A 14,737-nucleotide genomic window follows, 5' to 3' on the forward strand; every position below is an offset into this window, starting at 1 on the left:
AAAAGTCTCGTAAGAAAGCGGAAGCAGATGCTGCCGCTGTTGAAGATCTTCGACAAAGACTTCATGACGCGGAAACTTCTTTGAGCGACAACATAGCTGAGCAAGCTGCTCGTGAAAGAGAAATCCTAAGTCGTTTGCAATCGCAGAGTCGACGTTTTGTTAGTAAGTACTCAAATCTCTGCTACTTCTTCGGGTTGTCAAATTTATCCTTGCGCAATATTTGACGAGCTTTCTTTTGCTTCTTTGTAGGGAAAACACATCAAGATTTTGACTTGGAATGTCCTGAAGGTGATCAGCTTCTTGACGAGCTTTCTCTTCTTGAATTTCATGGAGAGGAAGCACGCGAAGGCCTTGCTGAAGCCAGAGCAGGTCTGTCGCGTCTTTTTCCTTATTTCTTCCCGAAGAAAGAAGAGCACAAGATTTTCACAACTCTCCACTACAAGAAAAGTTCTGATAGACAACGTCTCAAAATCGTCCGCTAAGGGGTATTTTTCGTCACCTATGGGCCTAACCCGACGATATGGGTTCTGTTGTGGAAACTGCGTCAGGCAAAGTCCTACGACGATTTTTTCGGTCCGTCGCGCTTGGGCGCCCTTCCGCCACGGAAAATCGGACCGTTGCCCAAGTGTTTCCAGGAGCCCGTTGACTACTGACGTCATGCAAACTGACACGTGGCAGACGCCGTTAACTGGCAGTTAACGGCGTTAACCGGCTGAAACCCCATGGTAGATGGTAGGCCCACACGAGGCCTGCCACGTCTTAAGCGGTTCGGCCCATTAAGTTTGCGGGCCGGGCCAGCTGACTTAGTTTGACCGGTCAACTATATAGCTGGGCTGGTCCATTAGTTACGTGGGCCGGGCCTAACCTCTAAGGTTGACTGGTCAAAACTTTAATGGGCCGGCCCACTAAGCATGTGGGCCGGGCCGAATGCACTCGATTGACCGGTCAACAGGCAAAAGGGCCGGCCCACAAGACATGTGGGACCCACTTTCCTGGTATCGGGCCGGCCCATTTACAAAGTGGGGTCCACATTAAAGCAACTGGGCTGGCCCAAGAAGTTATTGGGCCGGCCCAATTAGCATGTGGGTCCCACTTTCCTGCTATCGGGCCGGCGCATTTAGTGCGTGGGGTCCACATTTGATCAAATGGGCTGGCCCAACAAGCCAGTGGGCCGGGCCAAAAGCACCGGTGGGTCCCACTTTCCTGTTAAAGGGCCAGCCCATTTAGTATGTGGGGTCCACCATATAGCAAGTGGGCCGGCCCAACAAGATAGTGGGCCGGGCCAAAAACACAGGTGGGTCCCACTTTCAAGTTAAAGGGCTGGCCCATTTAGTATGTGGGGTCCACCATATAGCAAGTGGGCCGGCCCAAGAAGATAGTGGGCCGGGCCAAAACACTGGTGGGTCCCACTTTCCTGTTAAAGGGCCGGCCCATTTAGTATGTGGGGTCCACCGTATAGCAAGTGGGCCGGCCCAACACGCTAGTGGGCCGGGCCAAAAACACAGGTGGGTCCCACTTTCCTGTTAAAGGGCCGGCCCATTTAGTATGTGGGGTCCACCATATAGCAAGTGGGCCGGCCCAACACGCTGGTGGGCCGGGCCAAAAACACAGGTGGGTCCCACTTTCGTCTTAAAGGGCCGGCCCATTTAGTATGTGGGGACCACCACAAAAGCAATTGGGCTGGCCCAACTAGTTAGTGGGCCGGCCCAGTAGTGGGTGGGGTCCACCTTAAAGCAAGTGGGCCGGCCCAATAAAAGTGTGGGGTCCACAGTAAATCAAGTGGGCTGGCCCAATAAGTAAGTGGGCCAGCCCGTTTAGTTCTTTGTTTATATGCCGACGTAAAAGGCGCTTTAGGATTTTGCGGGCCGGCACGTATGTGATTTCGCTTAATTGGGCCGTCTAAGGGATAGGAATTCGTGATTTAGATATCGAGAATATTTACGCGACATTGATTTACGTCGGATAGCCTCACTTACCACAAGCACCAAAGAAAAAATGCGCGAAAGAACTATAAAAACTAACTAAATATTACATCGAGCAAGGCTTTGAAAAATATTACAGAACCCAGAGAAATTGAATGGTAATTAAACCTAGCAATACAATGAAGCGATCCGGCAATCTTTTAAGTTGTCCATGCAGCACCTATATCTGAAACAAAGACATTACAAGTTAAGACAGCAACAATGGAAACGCAAAGACACTGCAATATTGTTTGCCAAAGAATTTGGAACTCATCATTTCGTCGTTATAACAAGATCATTGTAATGCGCACAATAAGCAAACAAAGAGTGCATGCCGCATACCAACAGCCAATATAACGAGCATGTTAGAATGAAACAAGAGACTTACTACTGTCGAGTCCCATGCAAACCAACATGTTCGGGAGTACAAAATTGGCATGAACAACATAGTAGCAGGCTATAAATTTTGTAACAACGATTGAGCAAGATGAAGTTATGATGGCTACATCTACAGAGCAGGGGAATGTAAACCAAAAATAGAAGTTACGATGGCAAAAGCTAAAGAGGAGGGAATGTGAACCAACATGTGCCAAGTGCAATTACTTCATTTTGGCCGTGAACTAAATAATACTCCTGAACTTATAGTGAAGGGGATGCAAATCAAGATGTTTCGGGATATAAACTTGTAATGAGCAACACATAGAGGATAGTTAATGCTGGAGCTTAGGATGGACCAGATACAGAATATAGTGGGATCACCTGTGAACTTGTATAAGAGGGAATGCAAACCAATATGTTCAGCTTTCCATATGTGAGCGTCATGCCAAGTCAGAGAAACAAGTCAATAATGCAGCTTTTGAAGAACAAGATGGCACGCAAAATTATTATCTAGTAGTATGACAAGTTTATTAGTACTACGAGGCTAGATAGCGAGTGATAGCATGCCAAACTAAGTCCTTACTTTGTTAGCTTACAATGAACTAGATACAAAACAATGGCATCACCTGTAGTACAGGGAATGCAAGCCAACATGTTCATGGAGTAAAAAATTGGCACAAACAACATAGTAGCAGGCCATAATTTTTGTAACAACGACTGAGCAAGATAAAGTTATGATGGCTAGATCTACAGAGCAGGAATGTAAACCAAATATAGAAGTTACGATGCCAAAAGCTATAGAGCAGGGAATGCGAACCAACATGTGCAATTACTTAAAATTGGCCATGAACTAAATAATAGCAGGATGTTACTATAATACCTATAATTTTTGTAACAACGACTGAGCAAGATAGAAGTTATGATGGCTACATCTACAGAGCAGGGAATGCAAACCAAAATGTTCAATCGCTTAAAGTTAGCAATGAAGTAGAAAATAGCAACGTGTTACGGTCATAGCTAGGAATGAACAAAAAGAGCTTCAGACAAACAAGCATCTGAACCCAGAACATGGCGCTAAAACAAGGGACTTACATTAGGAGAAGCACTCTGTGGGAGTCACAAAGAGATCTTCTGGGGTTGATAGATCCGGTGATGAAGTACGCTACATGTGCTACTTGGGGTTGGAGAGACGGCCATTACACTTCATGATTACTCATCTCATCTGCAAAAACGTAACGGCGCGTCGTTAGCACAAACAGGTTCCCCCAAGATTAAACAAGAACTTGCAGGCAAGCAATAGAAAAGCGACAGTAGAAGAGTTTAGATCATGCAAGGCGCCGGTGAAGCAGATCCGGTTCATGCACAGCGGTGTCGGTGAGCAAGATACGATGCGGTGGACGACGGATCCGGCGAAGCGGCTCCGGTGGGGTGGACGATACCGCAGCTGAAGCGACTGCGGTAGACTGCTGGATGAGCATATGGTTTCGAGGTTCGGCGGGGATGATCCGGTCCGGTTGATGACGGCGTCGATGAAGCGGCTCCGGCAGGCAGCCGGATGACGAGGATCGCGAGGGCTCGGGTAGGCCAGGGAAGTCCGGCGGGGATGTTCCGGTGCGGTGGTCGTGGAGGTGGGAGAGAGGGACTTGGGAAGTTCCGGTGGGTGGTCTGAAGGAAATGTATTTTTTTTTGGGAGGGTTTCCGGGCTAGGGAGGTGGTGATCCAAAAAATGACGGGCAGACCCCCCCACCAACCGACTTTGCTGCCATCTCCACAGGGGTAGAATGGGAATTTGGAAGCGTGTGAAATTTTTGTATTTTGTGGGCGGGAAGTTTTGCCGCTATGAGATTTTGAATTTGGCCACCGTCCAAGTATAATGATAAAAAATTGTGAGACCGTACTAGTACCTCTGTTCAAGGCCGAGTGCAAAATCAAATCATCATCACGTTGAAAATTTGTTACCAACTTACCATGATCATGATCTACCTCTGAAAATGGGCACATCCACTAAAACTTGCAAAGTATAATGATACAAATTTGTGAGACCGTACTAGTACTTATGTTCAAGGTCGAGTGCAACATCAAATCATCATTACATTGAAAATTGTGTTACCATGATCATGATATTTCTCTGAATTTGGCGCATCCGCTAAATCTCGCAAAGGATAATGATAAAAAATGTGAGATTGTACTAGTTCTTATGTTCAAGGCCGAGTACAAGATCAAATCATCATCACGTTGAAATTTGTTACAATGATCATGACATATCTCTAAAATTGGTGCATCCGCTAAATCTTGCACGTGGCGCATCTCGGTGCGGAGCAACAGGTCGGTGCTATCAAGGTTGAGGCGTCGGTAGCGTCATCAGGCTCTCCTCTCTTGATAGATCTTCTACATGGCGCGGCGCACCACCCACTGATAAGCAGTCACATGTGAGACCGAGGTGGAGACGTCCCCGGCATCCTCGAGGCGCGGCCGCCCTTCTACGAGCCAGCGTCGACTCAAGGTATGAATCCATGTGGTGCCTTAGATTTATTATTCTTCTCTTATGATTATTTTGAGCCGAACATGTGTGCTCTTTCTCTGAATATATTGCTTGAAAAGCTTACCAAGTTACTTAAATTCACTTCGTTCTTAATCTTGCGAGCTAATATTGTTATTTTAATGAATGGTGGTGCGCGCAAGCAGAATTATTTGTGGGTGTGTTGAGCTGTTAGGCATAAGTCGAAATCCTCATCTAAACGAGGCCTCAGCTTAACACATAAAAAATGTGTTCAATCTCGCCCACAATACCCTCTTCTTTCCTCTCCCTTTATTGGAACTTGTTTTGCAGACAAGGAAAGTGGCACGTGTAATGTGAGTAAAACCCTCTTAGCCAAAATCATCCACGAGCAAGATTTTCTATATTGTAGATGCCCCAGTTGACTCTCATCCCCAAAGTAGTTTTTTTATGTCAGTATAGACTTCTTTACTGGATGTATACTATCGTACATGGCATGCATTTGCCTAATGAGCAGCATTGTATTGCTATTCTAGCCAACCTGATCGATATGTCAAGCTTCATGCACGAGATGCCATGTTTAATTTACTCCCTCACTCTGATCCATATTTCTTGATGTGAAATGAATGTGAATCGGAGGGAGTACTTTTCTTAGATAGTACTATATCATTTCAAAAAAAGTACTACTACATCACAAATGCATCAAAAGAGTACTACATCACAAGACCACCACGGTTGTACTAGTAGAGTTTAATGCTGAACTTCCAAAGGGATTAAGATTACACATATGAACTTTAAACATGACCAGGAGCATGAGGGCCAGCAGCAGGGGCGTTGACGTGGAGCAAGCTAGGCAAGACGTAATTCTGGAGGAAGAGGCCATATGATGCGTGCTTGGCCTTGGTTGCAGGGCGGTGTTTCCCCCTATGTACTTAGGCCTACACCCATCGCATGTTGGATCAGGCTGTGGATGTCCTTCTAGAGAAATTTGCCACATAATGGGCAAAATAGCTCCCCGCGCATGCAGAAACGAATTTCACCACCCTTCAGCCGCTTGAGAACATAGCGGCTTTTCCGGTCCCTGCGCACCTTGTTGTTGTCCATGTCATCAGAATACTCCTATGAATTATTAAGTACTACATAATCAGGTTTTTTATGACAGATCGAATAAATACTCCACTAACATAATCAAACCTTAGAAACCCTAAAATTAAATGTGTAGAACAAGTAAATGGCAGAAGAAATCGTAATAAATCATGAGAAACCCGATGAACAACCATGAACATAAGCCACAACAATTGCAAGTCCACTAAGTATGAACACATAAATTGATTATATGACTACATGGCAGATTAGTCGAAATTAAACTAGAATCTGATCTTACGAATCGTAGAATCAATTACATCTACAAGAACAAGGTAGGATATCAAATCAATCAAGAACCAGGCTCGTGCAAACCATGTGAATAGCAATATGACACAAAGAGGGTTGGGACAGTTTCGGTAAAAGAGAAGTACCTCCTCGTCATCACCCTCAACATCCTCCTGGAACTGAACGTTTGGGCCGAAATCGTCGAAGGGGTCGAGGTTCGCGTCCAGCATCGGGCCTAGGAAGACCTCGCCGTGGTGGCCTGCAACGCCGTGCACATCTTCGGCGGGATAAACAACATTGGTATCCACCTTCTGCTCGACGGCCAGGACGCCCGTTTCGACCGAGGTCGAAGAACCAGACAAGCAGAGGAGACGAGCGGCATGGGTGCCCGGTGAAGCCTCACCCGTCGTGACGGCCAGGACGCCCATTTCGACCGAGGTCGAAGAATCCGACAAGCAGAGGAGACGAGCGGCCTGGGTGCCCGGTGAAGCCTCACCCACCGCGACGGCCACTACCGTAGAGGCATCCTCTGCGTGGGTGGTCGCCTATTGCTCCGCCTCGTATGCAATACCTATCTTCATGCTGCTGCAGTTGGAAACGGGAAAGTCGATGCCTCAGAGGTGCGGTGAGTGGATGGGGGGTTTTCACAGTGTGGGGGAGGCAAGTTGGGGGAGTGGAGAGGACGAGCTCGCGAGAGATGATGAGGCCGATTATGTTATAGCCTCTGACTCTCTGTATCCAGTAGTGGACGCGTGAAGTCATGCATGTACTCGACTTTCCACTTTCTGGGAGACGTGTACGAAACTTTTTTTTGGGACCATTTAACTTCATGTGGGACTCATGTATACCAATACTTCCAAACGTCATAAGTAATTCAAAATCATTCAGAATAATATGAGACCTTAACATTTTATTTTTTGTGTCAGATATTGTCTATGAAAAATAACATCCTTCAAAAAATAAATCCCCTATGCCAATCCGATCATGCCCGTCTACTCCAACTAGCTTCCTCGAGTAATTTGTCACCTTACATTCTTAAAATGAACCAAAATTTGGCACAGGGGTGCATCATCACATGGAAAATGATGTTACCATTCTGTCTTCCCATTTTTTTTGAATTTTTCAAAATTGTCATGCCCTAACGGAAAAAATGTACTCCTTCTAAGAAGCATGTATCAGAATGGCATTACCAAAACCTAGGGGTGGGGTGGGGGGAGGGGGCACATGGTGGTGTGATGATACATCACATTTGGACCACACAACACCATTTGGACCAACCAAAAAAAAACACCCTACACAAACCCTGGTCAAAACTAGTTTAACCAATATTACAAAAGTTGTACGGAGTACATAATTCAGAAACCGTCAGAAATATACGAAGCATTCAGGAGTCCCCAAAGTCAGTGACTTTGAGTCACTGACAACTGTGGTCCACATATCAGTCACCCAAAGTCATGGCAAAGTCAGCTTGGCAAAGTCACCGACAGACAAAGCAAGCAGTGAAACAGAGACAACTCCGTAGCCTTTGAAAAGACATCTCACGAGAAAAAAGGCTAGTACTACCTTTTCTTCCCGGATAAGCAAAAATAGCTAATCGGCATCGACGAAATGCACCAGGTCCGCAATGTACTCCAGCTATATAAGTGAAGCATGCCTACCACTGAAGAGGAAATTCAAGATTCCACCAGATCCCCATATCACTCTTTTGCATAAAACACGGACATATCTTTTGCACAATTCACCACTTGTTGGTCTAATCTATCGCAGCTTCCATCAGTTGGTCATCCAATTAACGATTTAACGGATTAGAAAAATAAGCGGTGGAATTAGAAGTACTAGTAGCGAAATGTGCAAAATATACCGTCCTTCCCGAGGGGTTTGTCGAGAAGAGGGCCGGATGACAATGTCCCGGTGCATCCAAACGAGAGGGGTAGTTTCTAATACATGTCAGAAATTATTTTACAAAAAGGTACATATTAAGTAGTACAACTATTAGTACAGTACTACTATTTCGAGGGAAAATGCCATGTCGTGCGACCTCTAATCAATGAGTAGAAGTTGTAGGTGCGCATAACATGCATTGCTGAAAGCTGGTTCCGCTGGAATTTGAGCTCAGCCGGGGCGGATTCTGCGAAGTTCGCCCGACGTCACTCATGTATCCCACCAAACTGCTCACTTCTTTCAATGTCTCTTCTCTTTCACTGCAGCTCTCCAATATCAGGTGCATCAACTTATCTTGTGCCTTCTGCCTCTTGAGAAGGGCAAGGATGGCGATGTCAGCATATTCAAGGTTCAACTTTTGGAGCTGTACTTTATCCTGAAGAAGGATTTTGTACTCTATATCAGACTTGTCTCTTTCGAGGCACACAGTCTTGAGTATGCTGCTGGCTTTCTCCGCTGATGCAATGTTCCTCTCTTTCTGCTTAATCAGCTCGTTCTTCAACATATCGCGCTCATTGCGAAGGCTGCAAATGAGCTCCACAAGAGTTTTCGAATTCTTCTTCTTGGCAGCCAAATCGTCTCGGAGGCGATCACACTCTAAGCTGAGCTCCTCGTTTTTTTCCATCAAGATGGCGACAGTGGTGTCGATAGTCGGCGCCGCTTCCTTCAGGGCGAAATCATCGGTAGCAAGTAAGCGCAAAGGAAGAAGAAGAAGAAGAAGAAGAAGATAACTACACAGTGCTTGGTGCTACCTCATTTCGCCGGGGTAGGGCCGGGTTGAAATCATCGGACGACGATGATTCCTTGGTCGTGGAAGTTGGTGCAGTACGGGCGTCGTTGGAACTTCCAACCCTTTAAGATGTATAACCATAGAGACTCTTAAAGAGCTTGAGCCCGGGCAAGAAGAAACGAAAGTACATGGCGAAGGAAACTAACCCGGTGAGCACAGCACGGACGCGTTTCGGCGACGGCGGCAGCGGCGGCGACGGCGAGCCCACTTGGTTTCTGGAACCGTCTCTCGAAATTTCGAGCCGGCGTTTTTTATCCGCGTACTTGACCGCCGGCGACCTGAAGTTTGAACACATTAATTGCTGGAGGAGAGAGCGACGAAAGAAACGAAAGTACATGGCGAAGGAAACTAACCCGGTGAGCACAACACGGACGCGTTTCGGCGGCGGCGGCGACGGCGAGCCCACTTGGTTTCTGGAAGCGTCTCTCGAAATTTCGAGCCGGCGTTTTTTCTCCGCGTACTTGACCGCCGATGACCTGAATTTTGAAGACATTGCTGGAGGAGAGAGCGGCGAACAAATGTTTGTTAGGTGGAGAGAGGAAGAAAGTGAATGGAACGAGAGAGTTTAGCGTTTTGCCCTTATAGTCATAGTCGCTAACCGTGACGCGGGAAGGTTGGTCGTCGGCGTTTAATGGTCTCCCGCGTGGAAACCGAGGCGGCCACGAGGCAGCGGCTGGCCACGCGGCGTCCAGTCGCCTACGCCGCCGTAAATGAGGGTAGTTGCCTACCACCACCAGGTGACATGCACCTTTTGCATGTCACCGTGTGACATGCGGCCTAAATTCAAATTTAAAACATTGCGAAAAAAATCATGCATCCGGTGACATGCCCATGGCATGCCACCGATGAAGAGTTTCGTGCCATGCACTCTGGCACTCTGCGCCGTCTTGGATCAGAAAATGAGCGAAGAACGAGGACGAGGCACTAGTTCAAATTTAGGATGAAGTTTAAGTTTTATTTTGGTTTAAATTAGATTAGAGGGAGTAGTACTCTTACTTTATTACTCGTACTTGTGTTAATGTAGTAGTATTATTATGGTGGTGTACTTGCGTTCATGTACTTGTTTCAGCTGTTTTGGTGAAGGAGACATGCATCACCTTTTTTGGTGATGTATCTTGTCGTCATGTAGCCCTTGTCAAATTCCTCTGATATACTGATGGGAGGGCTTGTTCACCCCATACTGATGGGAGCCCTTGTCAAATCGTAATCATAGCCAAAAGGCGCATTTTTTCCCGATATTACTCGATGCTTAAGGCGCGGGTGGTTGTGGTTCAGTTATCTCCCTAATTTGCACCTGCTTTCCCGTTTCCACTAGTCGAAAGTCGAAACCTGGCCACATTAACCCAAGATCCTGAAGCCGCCGCCTCAACCCTAGCCACCTCCAGTTCTTCCTCCTCCATAGATTGGTTCCCCCTCCTCCGGTTGGCTTCGCCGGCATCAGGAGGAGGGGGAACCCGATCTATGCGTGGAGTTTCGAATAAAAGTATTGTTTTCATTAGATTATATTAGATTATGTTAGGATTTTGGTAGCCGCCTTCTTGTTGGTTTCCCCTCAATGGAGATGGCATCGTCTGCAATTAGTGATCTTCGGCCTTTCGTTCGGCGACGAGATCTTCTTCCCGGCGTCAATGGTGGTCTTGAACGATCACAATTTTCTAGGTGTGGGCCTTTGGATCTTGCTTCGCCAGATCGATTTTGGATCTTTTGTCTTTGTTGCCGTGGGGAGGATTATCCTCGCAGTTTTTGTCCCGGCTGCTACGTCCTCAACAATGGTGATTCGTACTCTCGGCTCTCCATCGACGATGACAAAGCTAGTCGGTTATTATTCCCTGATATACTGGTGTTGGTACTCTTGCCGATGTTGTATGACTGCTTTAATGGTTGCGTGCGTGCACGCAGCTTTGGCATTGCGGCTCAAAAAATCATGGGAGAACTTTCATCGGTATCTACAGGTCTATGGTTAGTTATCTATTTTTGGCTGCCTTCAGAAAAGTACAAGATTGTGTTCTGGAAGAAGAAAAAAATTGAAGACCTCAAAGATTTGTTACTATCTTTTAGACTTTATTTTGTAATCGTTGGAGTCAGTTCATGTATCTCTACCATGTACTATTTGTTGCTATGAATATATGTGGTATTGATTATCAAAAAAAAAAACCAAGATCCTGAAAAACTGTTGGTCTATCCCGAGAAATGAGGAGGTTTAAGGAAACGAGGAGTCCAGCGCGTGCGGAAGGAGCTTTAATCGTGCGAGCATGCAGGGGCAAAATGAGGAAACTAGCGATTACTTTCTCTCCTGCCAGTCTTATACCTTAATAAATGGGCAAACTGAGCACGTTGTAGCTAATCCTTTTATTAATTATAAGCAGCTATATTAGTCAATAAGATTGCCTTATGTTTTTCCTCAGTTTTCGCCAAGCCCTTATTTGTAACCCGCAGAAGGAGCTCAGACGGGAGGATTCCAGTTTAGTTGACCGTTCCGTGCTGACGTGTGGGGCTAGTAGAAAGGGACCGCGTGGGACAGGACGAGACCGCGTTTGGTTGTACGTGGGCAGGAGCTGGGTTCTGTCTCTCTCTGCGCGAATTGGCATTTTTAAGAGCACCTTTTCCCCCTCTATCTCTTTGTCGTTATTAACCAAATTAGTATCAAATCTAGAGAAGCTTGCATTTCTGTCTTTCTTCAATTATTTGTGCCTTTTGGCCCTCGTTGTTTGCCCAATATGGCAGCAAATCTAGTACTCCCTCTGGTCCATATGTATGTTGTTAAATCTAGAAGCAAATCTCCAGGGTAATGTACGCCAAATTCACAGTCATAGTAAATCTAGAAAACATAGTAGGGCCAACAAAATATAGTAGAATAGGGATCCCTCCCTAGATAATAAGTCGCATACACAGCAGCCAACATAGTAACAGGTTTGAGGTTCTTCACAACACCATCATACTAACAACATAACAACAAGGGATCCCTAGCTAACAACAAAATAGAAGCTGCTTTGCAGCAGCAGCACACGTCCAGGACTCCGCCTACCCCATCTGACTCTGCCTCCACTTGTTGCTCCCCTTGGGAGCCTTGGGCTTGAGTGGAGGCATGCGCCCGGCGGAGATCTCCACCCGCTGGACGCTGCGGAGGTGCATGCCGAGCGCCTTGTGCTTGGCACGGAAGGAGTAGGGGTTCACCGACGCGCCGACCTTGGGGAAGATGTTGCCGATGTTCTCGGCATGCGTGAGGAGGCAGTTGAAGTCAGTGCCGCCGAGTATCCTAGTGCAGAAGGGGCACCTATAGACACCCTTGGCGACGTCGAGGTAGGAGACGTACTGGCCGACCTGCAGCCTCCGCAGCACCTGGCGAGTCTTGGTGTGATGGTCCTCGTCGTCGCTGCCGACGTTGCTGCCAGACACCTGATCCATATCAAACTGGAACTTGAGTGAAGGAGTTGCAACGATGTCTAACGTGCATGATAACAAAGTAAGGAAAAACAGAGCCAGCCTCAGTTAGAGTGGAGACGATTATATGTCTACAGGGATGGTGTTAGCGAACCAAAGCTCATGCACAACAGATTTGTACACAGCAATGGTTTGCTGAACCCACTCTGTAAAAATTTGTGCCCAACGATTCATCATAGGCAAAGAAACAGATTCTAGATCTGAATTTGAACAGATTCCAGATTATTTGCAAAATTAAACGGTTTATATCTTTTGACTCGTGCATAAAATAACTGATTGAGATCCCATGATTACTTGCATAAATTAACTGATTGAGATCTCATTATTACTTGCATAAATTAACCGAACGGCCGAACTCCAAATCTTCGACGAAATCAAGAAGGGGTCAAAGCAAAATGGAATAAAATCGGCGCAAATATTAACCCAATACTCATCCATCTACAGATCAGCACTAATAGTTACTAGGGAACCAGCAAAAATAGGGTTCAAAGAGGAATGGGGAACAAAAAAAGGGAGCAAACCACAGTTACCTCGTTCCATGGGTCGTCCATGCAGGTGTCGTAGGGGTTCGGAGGCGGGATGTACGGCACCTCCTCATAGGGGTCCCATCCCGGCGGGATCCGACCGCCACCGGCGGCGGCGACGGCCGTTGAGGGGACGGCATCGAAGAGGGAGGCGTCGCGCTTGGAGCCGACAGCGTCATGGACGATGGGATTCGCATTCTCCTTGCACATCATCTCGCCGGCAGAGAGGGAGAGGGTTTTTCTCTTTGGAGAAGATGATGATGGGACGTGAGAGGAGGCGTTGCATGAGCTAGTGAGAGAGACAGAGAGAGTGCGAGGAGGCGTCTATAAAGGCGAGGGGTGGTTAATGCGACCCGCGTCCTACGCGTCCACCATTTAACGTACGCACGTCTTGGGCTTCGCAACGCGACACGCGTCCACGATTGCACGTCTTCGACTTCTGCACCGCGACTCGCGTCAGTACCCGTCAACAATTGCACGTCTTCCACTTCTGCACCGCAACACGCGTACTCGAGTCTAACCCTGGAAATTTAGATATACTCTCGAGTCTTATACTGTAGCATTTTTTGTGTGCTCAGTTTTCCCCTTGAGTACTAATACTGGCTAGTGCAATATACTCAGTTTTACCTCAAGTGCCTGGTCAACAGAGAGTCAACAAATGGGATTAACTAGTTAAATGAGTCAACAAATGGGATTATCAGTTCGTTTTCACGTGTTAAACTTGTCTAAATATTGGTCAAACCTAGGATTTGACCAAGATTCAAATGGGCATCAAAATTTAAAAAAATCAGAAAAATGAAAAACCAAAGCACATAGTCTTCTTATGTCATATAGTAAGCATTAAAGGTGATAAACAAGGTCTAGACATATTCAAACCATACAAATCATGTATCTACCCCCTAACCCCTAAACTCTGTCTTATGAAGTCAAGCATGAAGAGAAGTGGTTTTGGGTTTCAAACATGGAAATTTCAAAAACCTCCCAAAAACTTCATTTTAGAGTGACTAAGAATGATACATGCTTCCCTTTTCATTTTCATGTTTTAAACTTGTTTAAATCTTGGTCAAACCTAGGATTTGACCAAGATTCAAATGGGCATCAAAATTTAAAAAAATCAGAAAAATGAAAAACCAAAGCACATAGTTTTCTTATGCCATATAGTAAGCATTCAAGTTGATAAACAAGGTCTATACATATTTAAACCAGACAAATCATGTATCTATACCCCTAAACCTTAAACTCTGTCTTATGAAGTCTAGCATGAAGAGAAGTCGTTTTGGGTTTCAAACATGGAAATTTCAAGAACATCCCAAAAGCTTCATTTTAGTGTGACTAAGAAGGATCATGGCTTAGCTTTTCATTTTCATGTTTTAAACTTGTTTAAATCCTGGTCAAATATAGGTTTGACCAAGATTCAAATGGGCATAAAATAAAAATATAGAAAAATGAAAAACCAAAGCACATAGTCTTCTTATGTCATATAGTAAGCATTAAAGTTGATAAACAAGGTCTAGTCTTATTCAAACTAGACAAATCATGTATCTACCCGCTAACCCCTAAACTCTGTCTTATGAAGTCTAGCATGAAGAGAAGTCGTTTTGGGTTCAAACATGGAAATTTCAAGAACATCCCAAAAGCTTCATTTTAGTGTGACTAAGAAGGATCAAGGCCTACCTTTTCATTTTCATGTTTTAAACTTGTTTAAATCCTGGTTAAATCTAGGATTTGACCAAGATTCAAATGGGCATAAAATAGAAAAATAGAAAAATGAAAAACCAAAGCACATAGTCTTCTTATGTCATATAGTAAGCATTAAAGTTGATAAACAAGGTCT

This window comes from Lolium perenne, chromosome 2 (genome assembly GCF_019359855.2).
Source record: "Lolium perenne isolate Kyuss_39 chromosome 2, Kyuss_2.0, whole genome shotgun sequence".
Classification (NCBI taxonomy): Eukaryota; Viridiplantae; Streptophyta; class Magnoliopsida; order Poales; family Poaceae; genus Lolium; species Lolium perenne.